The sequence below is a fragment of the Chrysemys picta genome, chromosome 3 (assembly GCF_011386835.1).
Source record: "Chrysemys picta bellii isolate R12L10 chromosome 3, ASM1138683v2, whole genome shotgun sequence".
NCBI lineage: Eukaryota > Metazoa > Chordata > Testudines > Emydidae > Chrysemys > Chrysemys picta.
Window position 1 is genome coordinate 1,015,375 of NC_088793.1, and position 14,160 is coordinate 1,029,534.

At 62.6% G+C, this 14,160-nt stretch overlaps 1 pseudogene; it reads left to right on the forward strand.

The window, feature by feature from the left end:
- Nucleotides 1-1,690: 1,690 nt before the first annotated feature.
- On the forward strand, nucleotides 1,691-12,919 carry LOC135982088 (otoferlin-like; annotated as a pseudogene).
- The last annotated feature ends 1,241 nt before the right edge of the window (nucleotides 12,920-14,160 follow it).

Genomic DNA, 14,160 nt, shown 5'->3' on the forward strand with positions numbered 1-14,160 from the left:
CAGGATCTTTTCAGGGGGAATAAGGCAAAATGCCACATTTATTAGTAATACATGTATTCATTAACACTGTATCATATGCATATAATATATTACACTTACGCTCACACACACACACAAACACACTCCGTCTTGTTGTTACCAATTAGTTGCTCCCCTTAACTTCACTGGCCAGGTGAGTTAGATGGGGGAGGGGGTGGAGCCGGGCTTCTGCCGATCCGGATCGATGCTCCCATGTTGACAAGACGAGACCCGGGGTCCTCTGCAAGACACTTCACTTTTATAGCAGCTTTCCTCTTATGCAAATCTATACCAGATTCAAACTCTGTGTCTGTGTCCATTGGTCCTTTGTGCTGCTTTCTTTTGAGTGTTGTTCCAATGCTGCAAAGAGGGTGTTTCCAAAAGAAGGTGCTTGCTTCTAACCCCCGAGGCCCTCGGTATGTCTGCTTGTCTTTAATGAGCTCACTTGACACGTTTTATTGTTCTTGGGTCTGGCTCCCAGCCCCTCTCCAACAGTTGAGGCTGTCTGGAGGTGCTGCCTTCCATGCCTTGCTCATCCACACCTCATTCATTCAACAGGGCAATTGATTAAGAGTGGGGGGAGAGAGAGCTCTTGTTCTACTGCTAGCAGAAAGAAATTTTTCTTCTATCTTATTCTATCCTTAGGGGCTATAATATTATACCAAGGGCAATGCAAAGTTTCTAAATGAGGCTTTGATACAAAGTCCCATGAAAACAGAGGTCACACGTGGGTAGACCCACCACAAGGTTATATGAAGAGGCACAATGTAAAGTCATATGAAAATTATCAGAGATTTATCTACACAGGGACCGCAAGGGGCGCAGTTCGGGATTGAGGGGCACCGGCAGATCCATGTGTGGGGAGCTCAGGGCTGGGAGAGCAGGGGACATTGGTCTGCACAGTCCCTTCCCATATGATTCCCGGCTCCAGCCGCTGTGATTCCACCTTCTTCCCAGCCCCGGGGGAGCGGGGCCGGCCCCTTCTCCCTGGGCGAGTTGGAATCAGTGGGATCCGCAGCGGCTCTCCCTGACCCCAGCCCTTTCTTCACAGCCACGGCTACAACCTGTGGCGGGACCCCGGGAAGCCCACGCAGATCCTCGCCAAGCTGTGCAGAGAGGGCAAGGTGGACGGGCCCCACTACGGCCCCGGAGGGCGGGTGAAAGTCGCCAACCGGGTCTTCACCGGCCCCAGGGAGATGGAGGATGAAAACGGTAATGGGGCCGAGGGCGCGGCACTCCCCCTGCTGCCCGTCAGCCGGCTGGAACTGGCGATGTGGAAAGTAGCCGCAGTGTCTGATCTGGGGCAGCAGCGCGGCTGGTCCTGTGCCGGGGGGTTTCTCTGCAGCTACCCCCTGGCCGGTCCTTGCAGACACCTGCGCACACCTCCCCCGCTATGGGCACCCCCCCACACACACCAGGCCAGGCATGGAGCGTGCCAGCAAATCGAGCGCCTGCTTTGCAATGGGGAGACGGAGGGTGTGGGTCGGCCTGCTCTGGCCGGGCAGGGGGCACTGGGAGGGGCCTGACCCAAAGCCCCCGGAAGTCAATGGAGGTGAGACAGCCCATGCTCCTTGGCCCTGCCCAGCGGGGGGTGGGTGTTCTCCTGCCTCGGGCTGGCAGTGGGGAGCGCAGCCCGGCTCAGTGCTCGCTCTGCGCACACAGGTCAGAAGAAGCAGACAGACGAGCACCTGGCCCTGGCAGTGCTGCGCCACTGGGAGGAGATCCCCCGCGTGGGCTGCAAACTCGTCCCGGAGCACGTGGAGACGCGGCCGCTGCTGAATCCCGACAAGCCTGGCATCGAACAGGTACCGTCCGCCCGCCTGGCATCGGGGTCACCGGCTCGGTGCTGCGGGGGACGGCGAGGTGAACGCAGCACCCCCGTCTGGCCCTCGGGAACGCCAGCTCTGCTGAGCCTCATGGGTTCCCACGTGCAAGGCAGATCCAAGGCCATATGGACCGGCCCCATCCCATCCCCCCAGGTGGAGAATCCTGCAGGGGAAGCCCCTTCCCACAAAAAATCACCCCTGGGGAGCAATAATAGCAATGATCTCTGCCTCCCAGGCCCCAGCCCTGTCTGATTAGGTCCCTCCCCCTTTCCATACCTCCCCATGCCCCCGTTCCCTTGGGCTCCCCAAGCCCACAGCTGTAGGTCTGTGGCTGCCTTTGTCATGCCTGGACCCTGTTCTCTACCCTCATGCGCTTGTTTCCCCTCCAGCTCCACCCTGCATCCCCGCTCCATGGCCACACCTCTCCCCACCCTTCCCACCGCACCCATGTCCCCTCGGTACCCCGTCTATTGCCTCCCATCTACTCCCCGGGCAGGCGACACTCTGTGGGGGGCTGGGGGGTGCAGCTGAGCCCCCGAGCTGGCAACGTTCTCTGCCAACACGGCCTGCCACGGCCTTGTCGCCGTGCGACTGTCACCTTCAGGCTGGTGCTGCCAGGCGGGAGGGGAAGGACCCCAGGAGAGGGAGGGGAGGACACAGCAGGGGGAGCTAACTCGGTCTCCCCAACGTTGCAGGGCCGGCTGGAGATGTGGGTGGACATGTTCCCCATGGATATGCCGGCACCTGGCCCCGCCATCGACATCTCTCCCAGGAAGCCGAAGAGGTAACGAACCGAGTGGTCGCCTGGGACCAGCCCACACCCCACATCGGTCGCCCCTCATGCTGCCCCTAACGGGAGGTTTCCGGGCCTGCCTTAGCGCTCCTAAGCAGCCTGCTGGTTTGGGCTGAGATCTGTAGGAAACCCTCGGCTGGATGGAGCCCTCCCCTGCCCCGCGAGGAGCGATCCCTCCAGCCCATGCTCCTGGCCCCTTGATTTGGGCGGTGGCTGGGAGTCGGGGTGTGACGTCCTCCGTCTCCTGCTCCTGCCGGCTGCCCACAGGGAGGCAGCGCACAGGGCCCCAACCAGGCACCGAGGTGGAGTTAGCGCCTGCAGGGCCTTGAGCTTCCGTGGCCGCAGAGATAAGGGCCTGATCTGAAGCCCAGTGAAATCAATGAGGCGCCTTCCACTGGCACTGGGCCGGGTCTACCAGGGCGCAGGAGAGCTCAGGACCAGGGCGTGATCCGGCCGCGGGAGGGGACAGAGAGGCTGGGCAGGGAGGGCGATGGAGGAACCGGCGCTCAGCAGCACGCCGGGAACCGGTGCTGGGCCCTTCTCGCCGTGGCCGGGGCAGGGAAGGTGTTCAACAGCTTCCAGCACCAAAGCGCCTTCTGCCCGCCTGATGCCGGGGCCCTGCCGTCTGTTCCCGATCGCGACTAGTGGCCAGGGCCAGACCGGAGTGATGGGAAACACCCGGCAAAGCCCCCGCCCTCTCTGTGCACGCATGTGGGGGTGAATGTGCCCGGCCTGCCCGTGAGCCAGAGATTGCGGCTCGAGCCAGGCCAGCGTTTTAACAACCCCGCGAGCCCCCGTCCATCAGCGACGAGGCTGCAGCCCCGGGGGCGTCGCAGCCCAGGGCGTGATGCGTATTATCATCAGCTGGGGTGGGTCAGCATCCCTGGCAGGGAACCATGGCAAGGAGCCACCCCAGGTCACACTTGCTGGAGCCCTAAACTATTCGTTATGAATCTGTTACTCAGCAGCGTGCTGGGGCCTCGGCTGGGCCCTGCCCGAATGCGCCTACAGGAGAGGGGGCTCCCTAGGTAGGAAACCCACAGCCCGACCTAGGGGACATGGGCGCTGGCTCCTCCCAGCTCCCCGGACCCCAGCTGGGCCCGGGGCAGGGCAGTGCTGGAACATCTGGGCTGCCGGGACGCTGGTTTGAGCAGGGAGGGGAAATTCTGCTCCCATTGGCCCCGGGGCAGCCCCAGGGACTTCACCTGAATTCTGCGCCGGTGAATTTTGTGGGCCCAGGTGCCAGCAGCTATTGCAGCAACCGGCTGCCCTGCTCCAGCCCCCGAGCTGGGAGCAAGCTGACCAAGGCCAGGAGCGGGCTGCCTGCCCAGGTCCCCCGGCCGGCGGGACGTCAGATTAGCTGATCCTAACGGCTCCTTCTGGTCTGAAACAGCCGAGGGGCCCAGGACTGGGCTGCCACGAAGCTCACGGCTGAGCCCTCCTCTTGGGCCAGCACCATGGCTCCCCCCAGGAGAGGGGTTCTGTCCCGGGGAGCCGATCCCAGCGCCCCACCGGCTCTGTGCCGTTCTGCCCCGGCTTTCCCCGCCGGCCTCGCCTCACCGCCTTGTCTCCCTTCCAGACATGAGCTTCGAGTGATAGTGTGGAACACGGATGAGGTAATCCTGGAGGACGATGATTTCTTCACTGGGGAGAAATCCAGTGACATTTTTGTCCGGGGGTAGGTACAGCGCGGCGCCGGCGCCTCGCTCCGGGATCCCGCTGGCGTTTGGTGTGGGGGCCGTGGGGCTGAATAACAGACATTCTGCTTCTTCGTTTTGCCTCTGTGTGTGTCTCCCCCCCCCACCCCCTTTGCCGTGTCTGCTCCACGCCCGGTGTGGCTGTCCCTGTGTTCCCGCCCCGCCGGCCGCCGAGCTATGAGCTGCGGGTGGTGATCTGCAACACCGACGAGGTGCTGCTGGAGGATGATGCGTTCGTGAGAGGAGAGAAGATGTCTGACATCTATGTCAGGGGGTAACGGATGAGGCCCCCCCTCCCCTGCGGGCCGTGCAGAGGGACACACGCGCCCGCTCAACCTGTCCCGAGTGTTGCTGGCGTTCCTCGCTGCCCCTAGGAGCACCCCACCCAAACCCAGAGCGTGGGGATCTGGGGGGAGCAGCCTGGCCTGTGGCGTGCACGTGGAGCTCAGGCTACGGGGCTGTTTAATTGGGGTGTAGCTGATCCACCAGGCTCTGGGACCCCCCGAGTGGGCAGCATGTGTCACCGCAGATCAGGACAGTGCAAGCTTAGAATTGCCTTGGGATGGGGCTTCCCAGGGCGTTCTCCATCCTTCTCCATCGCACTCACACAGGCCCGGGGGCGAGGGGTTGCTGCTGTTAGCTTCAAGCCAGGCAAATAGTTAGTGTGTAGATTTCTTTTCCCATCTTTGAATGGGGAATGCCCCCCACCCCGGCCACCGCTCTGCATGGACCCCTCCCCGCTGAGCCCTCTGCACGGGGCTGGGCTTTCATGCCACTAGTCTGCAGGGAGGGGTCCCCGGGATAATGGGGACACGTGGCATTGGGCAGGGACGTGGGGGCTGGGTACAGATTTTGCAGGGGCTGCTGATGGGTACAGGGCAGAAGGGGCCGCTTGGGTCACTGAGAAAGTTTTGGGGGGTCGTGGTGGCTAATCAGCTGAGATGCTGAGGCCAAAGCCCTAACGCACTCCCGGGCTGCATAACTGGGGACTCTGGAGTAGGAGCCGAGAGGTTATTTTGTGTCTGTGTTTGGCACCGGTGGAACCACTGCTGGAATCCTGGGTCCGGTGCTGGTGGATTCGCTGGTCAAGGAGGATGTTGATACATTGGAGAGGGGCAGAGAAGAGCCACGGGAATGATTAAAGGATTCGAGAACCTGCCTGATCGTAACAGACTCAAGGAGCTCGATCTCTTTAGCTTAACCAAGCGAAGGTTACGGGGTGCCGTGAGCCCAGCCGCTACCCGGGAGCACAGATTTAATCGTGGGCGCTTCAGTCCAGCCGAGAAAGGGCTAACAGGAGCCCATGGCTGCAAGCTACAGCTAGGCAAAGTCAGACAGGAACTCAGGTGTCGGTTTTTGGTAAGGAGGGTAATTACCCATGGGAACAATTGCCCGAGGCGCGTGGTGGATTCTCCAGCGCTGGCGAGTTTTAAGTCACGATTGGATGTTTCTAAAGGAGCCGCTGCAGTGAGCCAGGAGGTCAAATGAGATGATCACACTGGGCCCCTGGGCCCTATGACTCTGCAAACCCGCCCTGCCCACAGCCCCCTGGGCCAAGCAGGCAGTCCACACACACACACACACACACCTTCCTCAATCCCATCCCCCTCCTCCTCGTCATGTCCCATTGGATCACCCAGGTTCTCCCATCCCTCCTGGGTGTGTGGACCCTGCTGGCCCTTCCAGAGAGGCATTGGGGCCCTGCCCTTATTGGTCGCCTGGTGAGCTCCACGCAATCTGCCCCATTAGTCAAGTCCCCCAGCCCACTGCTGTGGTCGTTGCTCCCCTGTTTTGTGTGTGTCTCTCTGGGCCACATGCTGCAGCTGAGGGTCTCTCTTGGCAGCTCCTTGGCACGGGGGAGGGGGGGGCGTGTCTGGTTGTCCCGTTGCTCCCTGTGACCAGCCCCGTCCCCCTGCCCGACTGTCTGGTCCCTGCAGGTGGCTGAAGGGCCAGCAAGAGGACAAGCAGGACACGGACGTGCACTACCACTCGCTCACGGGTGAGGGCAACTTCAACTGGCGCTACGTCTTCCCCTTCGACTACCTGATGGCGGAGGAGAAGATCGTCATCTCCACGTAGAGTCCATGTTCTCCTGGGACGAGACCGAGTACAAGATCCCGGCTCGCCTCACCCTGCAAGTCTGGGACGCCAACCACTTCTCTGCTGCCGACTTCCTTGGTGCGTAGGTGAAGGGGGCAAAGGGGTGACGCACTGCCAAGCCTGGACACGAGGCTGCGGTGGGGCAGGGAGAGCCACCCAGCCGTACAGCACCAGGTTGGCATCTGGGGATCCACTCTGGGTGCTGTCCACGGCCGGGGAGGCAAGGCTGGCGGGAGAGGGCGAGAGGATAGAGAGAAGGGGGGCGGCCCCAGGGAGGGAGAAGAAGCCACCAGAGGAGATGCTGATCTATCAAGGCAGGGGAGACCCCCAGGAGCTCAGAGGGGAGGGAGAGCAGGGGATGAGAGGTCCAAGGGACCGGCTGGCTCAAGCTCCTCTGGCACTTTCCATGAGGCTCAGGGTGTTGGCCCTGGAGCGGCAGCTCTGTGCACCCGGCGGCAGTGCCAGCGCGCTGGGACGGCTGCTGTTGTTTCTCCCTGGCAGGGGCGATCGAGCTGGACCTGAACCGCTTCCCGCGTGGCGCCAAGCCAACGAAGCAGTGCAGCATGGACATGGTGACCAACGAGGGCGACCTGCCCCTGGTCTCCATCTTCAAGCAGAAGAGGGTGAAGGGCTGGTGGCCCTTCGTGGCCCGGAATGAGAACGACGAGCCGGAGCTCACGGTGAGGATGCCGGGGAGAGGGGCACTGCTGAATGCAGCACCGCAGTGTGGGCCCGGCCTCAGTCACCACCAGGAAGGGCACTGGCAGAGCTGGGCGTGGGGGGCCCAGGACCAGGCCAGCAGGGTGGCTGCAGGACAGAAGTGATGGGTGACTCATTCCCATCAGAGGTTGGGCTCCACAGGGCTGGAGACTTTGGGCTCCTTCTCTGACCATGCGGCTCTCGGGGCTGGGTGCTCTGCCCAGCCGGGTGGCAGGTGCAGGCGGAGCAGCCGCTCAGACGCTGCCGGTCCCAGCTGTAGCCAGGAAGCGCAGAGCCAGGTGGAGCTGAGTGAGATCGGAGAGAACCAGAGGGAGCCCGACCCGCACTGCCTGGCCCTGGGCACACCCCTGGCTCCGTTCTCTGGCGCTGGTAGATCCTGGGAGCGGTGAGACCGTTCCGCAGGGTGGGGGGGGTTACGGTCACCCCGGCCAGCTCAGGTGATGTGCGCTGGGAGGATTCGGCACCTTTCCAGCCGTAGGCCCCAGGACGCCATCCCAGGCTGCGGGATGATCCCCCGCCCTGGGACAGTTCTCAGCCAGGGCAGTCCCGGGCCCCAGAGCGACTCTCTGCTCCCCACAGGGCAAGGTGGAGGCCGAGCTGCACCTGCTGACAGCGGAGGAGGCGGAGAAATCCCCCGCGGGGCTGGCCCGCAACGAGCCCAACCCGCTGGAGAAACCCAAGTGAGTGACGGGGCGGCGAGGGGACCGACAAACGTCACGTCTGACCCTGCGGGGACCGGGGGGAGGCTGAGGGGTAGGCAGTGGGGATGAAGGCTGGGTGGGGGGGCGGGGGTTAGGTGCATGGACCTGTTGCTACAGGGCAGGGAGGGGGCTGGGCAGCTGGTGGGGGCACCCCATGATACGGGCTGTTTCCCCCCCCCCCATACACGTCCAGTTCTCTGTGTCTGTGTCAACCTTTCTTTCCTGCCTTTCTTCACCTCCTCCCCGTCACTCCGGCCGCCCCCCTGCACCCCCCAGCCGCCCCGACACTAGCTTCATCTGGTTCCTGAACCCCCTGAAGTCCATCCGTTACTTCATCTGGCACACGTACCGCTGGTTCCTCCTGAAACTCCTCCTCCTCCTCGTGCTCCTCCTGGTCGGCCTCTTCCTCTACTCCGTGCCGGGCTACCTGGTCAAGAAGCTGCTGGGGGCTGAGGGCACCACCCCCTTTGTTCATGGTACTTCCCGCCCCGAACACCTGGGCACATTTGCTGGCTGAGATCACTGGAGGGGCCCGTGAAGGCGTTGAGTGTGTGGAAGGGGACTAAGGTGGGGTATAGTCAGGCTGCCAGGGTGTGACGAACTGGGCCTGTTCTTACTGTGGTGTGTGAATGCTGACAGGGGAGTGTGGCTAGGATAGTCTGCATTGGAGGATGGGAGTCTGCCCGAAGGCGAATACCTGAGCGTGTAACATGAGAACCCAGGAAGGGGTTGGAGGCCAGGTGACACCTTGGCCCGGGAAACTGAACAAAGGCTGTGGGAGGGGTCGCTGAAGGCAGAGTGCTAGAAGCGGGCTGGAGAGATGGCTGGGAGGCAGAGATGGCTCTGACCCCCCAAAGGGGGGTGGGCTGGGATGCCCTGGGACCCCAAGCTGGACCTAACTGAGGGGGTCCTGTTGTCTGTGCCTGCAAGACCTGTCTTGGACTGTATTCCTGTCATCCAAATAAACCTTCTGCTTTACTGGCTGGCTGAGAGTCATGGTGAATCGCAGGAAGCCGGGGGTGCAGGGCCCTGAGTACCCCAATACTCCGTGACAACTGGTGGCAGCAGCGGGATCTACTGTACCCCGTGGACGGCGCTTCCTGCAGTAAGTGACTGGGGAGCAGTAAAACGAAGGGGGATTGATGGGGACCAGGTGTGCTGAAGAGTGAGAGAGAGACTGTTATTACCCCTGGGAGTGTGTGACCAGCGAGAAGGACTTTTGCGGTAACAGGGTCCCCCGGGGGGATCGCAGCGAGTGGTCCCAGGGGCGGAGGAGTCTGCAGCTCGACCCTGGCAGAGAGGCGGTGACCTCGAGAAGGGCTGGCACACTAGGGGTCTCCCTGGGAACTGTGGGGAGCTGTGAGCACACAGGCCGGTGAGTGGCCAGCAGGAAGATGTATGCCAAGCGGCTTAAGAGCGACCTGGTGGAGCTGTGCAAGCAGAGGGGGCTGCGCATTGGGAGGCTCACCAAAGAACAGCTCATTGCCCGGCTGGAGGCGGAAGATCGCGCGAATGAACTGATCCCTGTGTCTCAGGGAAGCAGCCTGGCAAATGCAGCGCAGGCACCAGTGTCTGTCCCAGCTGGGAGTGGTCAGCCGGCTGCTGAGGGCTTCCCGAGACCCCTCCTTCCTATGCCTAGGGGAAGGGTGGGGAGGAGCCCAGCAAATACCGAGGGCGCCGTGACTCCCCCGGCCAGCAGGGGATCCTCCCGGCGAAGCTCGCCAGCCAGCAGAGGATCCTCCCGGCGACGTTCAGCATCCGTGGAGCAGAATTGGCTGGAATGGGAGAAAGAGCTAAAACTGAGAGAGCTGGAGGATTGTGAACAACAGAGACAGCATGAAGAGAGACAGCGTCAGCATGACCTGGAACTGGCAAGATTGAAGGGCAGCGAACCCCCGGCTGCGGTGAGTGAGGGGGGACCCAGGACTGCACGGAGCTTTGATAAGTGCATCCTGGCCCCACACAAGGAGGGGGAGGACATGGATGACTTCCTGGAGGCCTTTGAGACGGCCTGCGAGCTGCACCTGGTTGATCCCGCGGACAGACTCCGGGTCCTTACCCCCTTACTGGACCCCAAAGCCGTGGCATTATACCGCCAACTGGAAGAGGCAGAGAAAGGGGACTACGAACTATTCAAAAAGGCCCTGCTACGAGAGTTTGGGCTGACTCCTGAGATGTACCGGGAAAGGTTCCGGAGTCAGGATAAAACTCCTGAGATCTCATATCTGCAACTAGCCGTCCGCATGGAAGGATACGCCAGCAAGTGGGCTGATGGGGCCCAGACGAAGGAGGACCTGGTCAAACTGCTGGTACTGGAGCAACTGTATGAGCGGTGCCCATCCGACCTGAGGCTGTGGTTGGTGGACAGAAAGCCAGAGAACCCGCAACATGCAGGCCGGCTGGCCGATGAGTTTGTAAAGAGCCGGTCAGGAGATAACAGGGAGGAGTCCCAAAGGAACAGTCCCACCACAACGCAGAGAGAGAGTCACCATGGGACCTTCCCGTGGGAAAATACAGAAAAACCCCATCAAAGGGGAACATCCGGCGTCAGGACCATCCGACCCACTCAAGGGGACCCATGGGACATGGGCTGCTACCACTGTGGCCAAAAAGGCCACATACGGGCCCAGTGCCCCAGGCTCAGGGACAGACTGAGCAGACCGAACCCACAGAGGGTTGACTGGGTAGAGACCCAGCCCGGCGAAAGGCAGCATTCCCAGGGAAGGGGGGCTGGCAAAGTACCACCTGCTAAGGAGGGAGGAGAGCTCCAGGCCAGCTCCTCTAGGGGGCTGGATGCTCCAGACTCAGGGTTTTTGGTTTATATGGTGGGCGCGGGGCTGTCCCTCCGGAGAGAGTACCTTGTTCCCCTGGAGGTGGATGGGAGGAAGGTCAATGGATACTGGGATACGGGCGCAGAGGTGACGCTGGCCCGGCCCGAGGTGGTGGCCCCAGATCAGGTGGTGCCCAACACCTACCTGACCCTGACGGGGGTGGGCGGAACACCAGTCAAAGTGCCCGTGGAAAGGGTACACCTGAAGTGGGGGGCCAAGGAGGGCCCCAAGGATGTGGGGGTACACCCATATTTGCCCACTGAGGTATTGATGGGGGGGACCTGGAGAACTGGCCAAGCAACCCCCAAAGGGCACTGGTTGTGACCCGCAGTCAGAGCCGGCGAGGGGCACTGCGCCCTGGCCTTGGGGGGGGTGCCTTGCCTGAGGCGCAGGACCCTAACCTGGTGGGGAGGGAACGCCCAGGGACACGGCTCAGGGAGGCTGCAGCTTCAGCCCCAGTGGGCGAGAAAGAGCAGGTGGCCATCCCTGTCCCTGCTGCTGAGTTCCAGGCCGAGTTGCAGAGAGATCCCTCCTTGCGGAAGATAAGGGACCTGGCCGACCTCAATGCGGTACAGACCATGGGACGAGGTGGCCGGAAAAGGTTCCTGTGGGAGAAGGGGTTCCTGTACCGAGAATGGGCTCCCCCAGGGAAAATGGAGTCAGGGGGGATCAGGAGGCAGCTGGTGGTACCCCAGAAGTATCGCCGCCAGCTGCTGTGCCGGGCCCATGACATTCCCCTCTCAGGGCACCAGGGAACCTGGCGTACCCAGCAGAGGCTGCTACGGAGCTTTTACTGGCCTGGGGTCTTTGTTACTGTCCGACAGTACTGCGGATCCTGTGACCCCTGTCAGAGGGGGAGGAAGGCCTGGGACAAGGGGAAAACAGCTTTAGGACCCTTGCCCAGCATAAAGGATCCTTTCCGGAGGGTGGCCAAGGTTAAAAGGGCGGCTCTAAACCAAGAGAGCCCAGAGCACAGACCTCCAGACTGGAGCGCGGGGAGAAGACCACAGCCCAGTTGGAGCCCCAGAGGTATGGGGGTGGGAAAAGGGCACAGGCCGCATAAACCTTCCCACATGCGAACTGCGAGGGCCATCAAGCACCCCCGACCTAAGGGGGGGCGTGAAACTGGAGGGGCCTGGTGTAATTCTCACCAAGGAATGGGAGGGATGCGGGGGCATCCAGGGGAACGGGGGTAGGTTTGAACTTCCCCGGGTCACTGGCTAAAGTGACCCTGCTCAGTTCGGTCTCGAAGGGGGGAGATGTGATGAACTGGGCCTGTTCTCACTGTGGTGTGTGAATGCTGACAGGGGAGTGTGGCTAGGATAGTCTGCATTGGAGGATGGGAGTCTGCCCGAAGGCGAATACCTGAGCGTGTAACATGAGAACCCAGGAAGGGGTTGGAGGCCAGGTGACACCTTGGCCCGGGAAACTGAACAAAGGCTGTGGGAGGGGTCGCTGAAGGCAGAGTGCTGGAAGCGGGCTGGAGAGATGGCGGGGAGGCAGAGATGCTCTGACCCCCCAAAGGGGAGTGGGCTGGGATGCCCTGGGACCCCAAGCTGGACCTAACTGAGGGGGTCCTGTTGTCTGTGCCTGCAAGACCTGTCTTGGACTGTATTCCTGTCATCCAAATAAACCTTCTGCTTTACTGGCTGGCTGAGAGTCATGGTGAATCGCAGGAAGCCGGGGGTGCAGGGCCCTGAGTCCCCCAATACTCCGTGACACAGGGCCCTGACCAGTCCCATGGGTGGCAGGGAGCAGCCGTGACTCATTGGAGACTGGCCAGCGGGAGGCCGGCTGGGTCTCCCGGGGCTGATGAGCGGCTGGGCTAAGGCACGGAGGGAGCAGTCGGGAATTTGGGGCGTAGCTGAGGGAGAAGGGAACTGGCTCAGCCCAAGGCCGGGGGGCGGCGGGTGGAGGCACGAAGACCTGGTGGTGGGGTGGGGAGAAGGCTCTTCCCCTACACAGGGGCCTGGCTGTGTCTAACGCTGCTCACCCGGGCCGTGCGTCTCTTCCCCCCCCCCCCGCCTCCTGCTGCCGCTGCCCGTTGGATAGTCGCCCCGACACCTCCTTCATCTGGTTCCTCAACCCGCTCAAGTCCATCAAGTACCTGATCTGCACCCGCTACAAGTGGCTCATCACTAAGATCGGGCTGGCGCTGCTGCTCCTCATCACGGTGGGACTTTTCCTCTACTCCATGCCCGGCCACATGGTCAAGAAGCTGCTGGGAGCGTGAGGCCGCCCGGGCCCGGGGCCACGCACCCGCTCGCCGTGCTGGAGCGGCGCCGGGACTGGGTTTGGGGGAACGGCCTGCGGCTTCTCCTTGTTTGCGTTTTCTTCTTGGCGGCTCCCTGTGGTGTGTTTCTCTCCTGAGGCCGGAGAGAAGGAAGAGTTGGGCCTGGGGCGCCGGGCTCCCGTAGCGCTTTCCGTGGGTGAATGCAGCTGACCAGGCGGGCGAATACAGGGCGTCCGAGCTGGCTCTAAGATTACACCCCCCCCAGCTAAGAGCCTCTTAGCCGTGCCCCGGTTCTGGCTTCCAGAGCCCCAGGCCAGTCGCCCACGCTCACGGCCGGCCTGGCAGGGAGGGGGAACGCGCGGCTCTGGTTTGTTCCATGTCCTCCTTCCTCCACGGCCAGCGCCGCCCTGGGGAGCAGGTGCCAGGGAGAACGGGGGCGTTGCACACCGAGAGGTCACCTCAGAGAGTCTGAGGAGAGGAGCCATGGGGCTCTCCAGAAAAGCAGCCCCCTCTGCTTGAGTCCCCCGCCCCACGGGCCCACGCTGGCTCGGAGGCTGCCCATGACCAAGGCACTGGCTCTCCTGCCCCCAGGCGGGGGGCGACAGTCACCCCGGAGGCTGTGGAGAAAGCAGCAGCCCAGCAGAGCCAGGGAAACATGCCCAGGCTGTGAGGAGAGGCAGTTCTCCAGGCTACCCGCCGTCATTGTGTGGGGTGGGCCGAGACCCAGCCTGGGCCCGTTTTCCAGCCCCCCCGGCACCTCAGCTGCTCGGTTTAGGCCGGTGCATGGCTTGCGCGGGAATCCCTTCGGTGCTGGCTGGAGGGGGGGGGGAGAGGAGCCCTGCACAATGGTGCTGGTGGGTCTGACCGCCCCCCCCCCCCGATCATTGCAGCAGCTCCATGTTTACATGGCGGGGGATCAGTGAGCAGCACATGACCCTGCCCTGAACCGTGGCCCCTGCAGCAGGCATCGGGCCCTGGCCTGTTGGCGAATGGGAACGGTTTCGGAGCAGGGCCCTGGGCAGGCCCTGCCCCAGCTGGACTGCGGGCGGAGAGCTGGCTCCGCACCGGGCGCTGCTGGAGCAGCCTACGGCCTGGGCATCAGTAACCCGTCCGGGCGCCGTAGCCACCTCGCTCAGGGGCGTGGGGAAAACGCCAGCCCAGACGGACGTTTGTGCCAAGCTAACCCCCCTGGAGCCAGCCCTAGGGTGAGAGACGGAGGCTGCCACCCAGGGAAGTGGGTT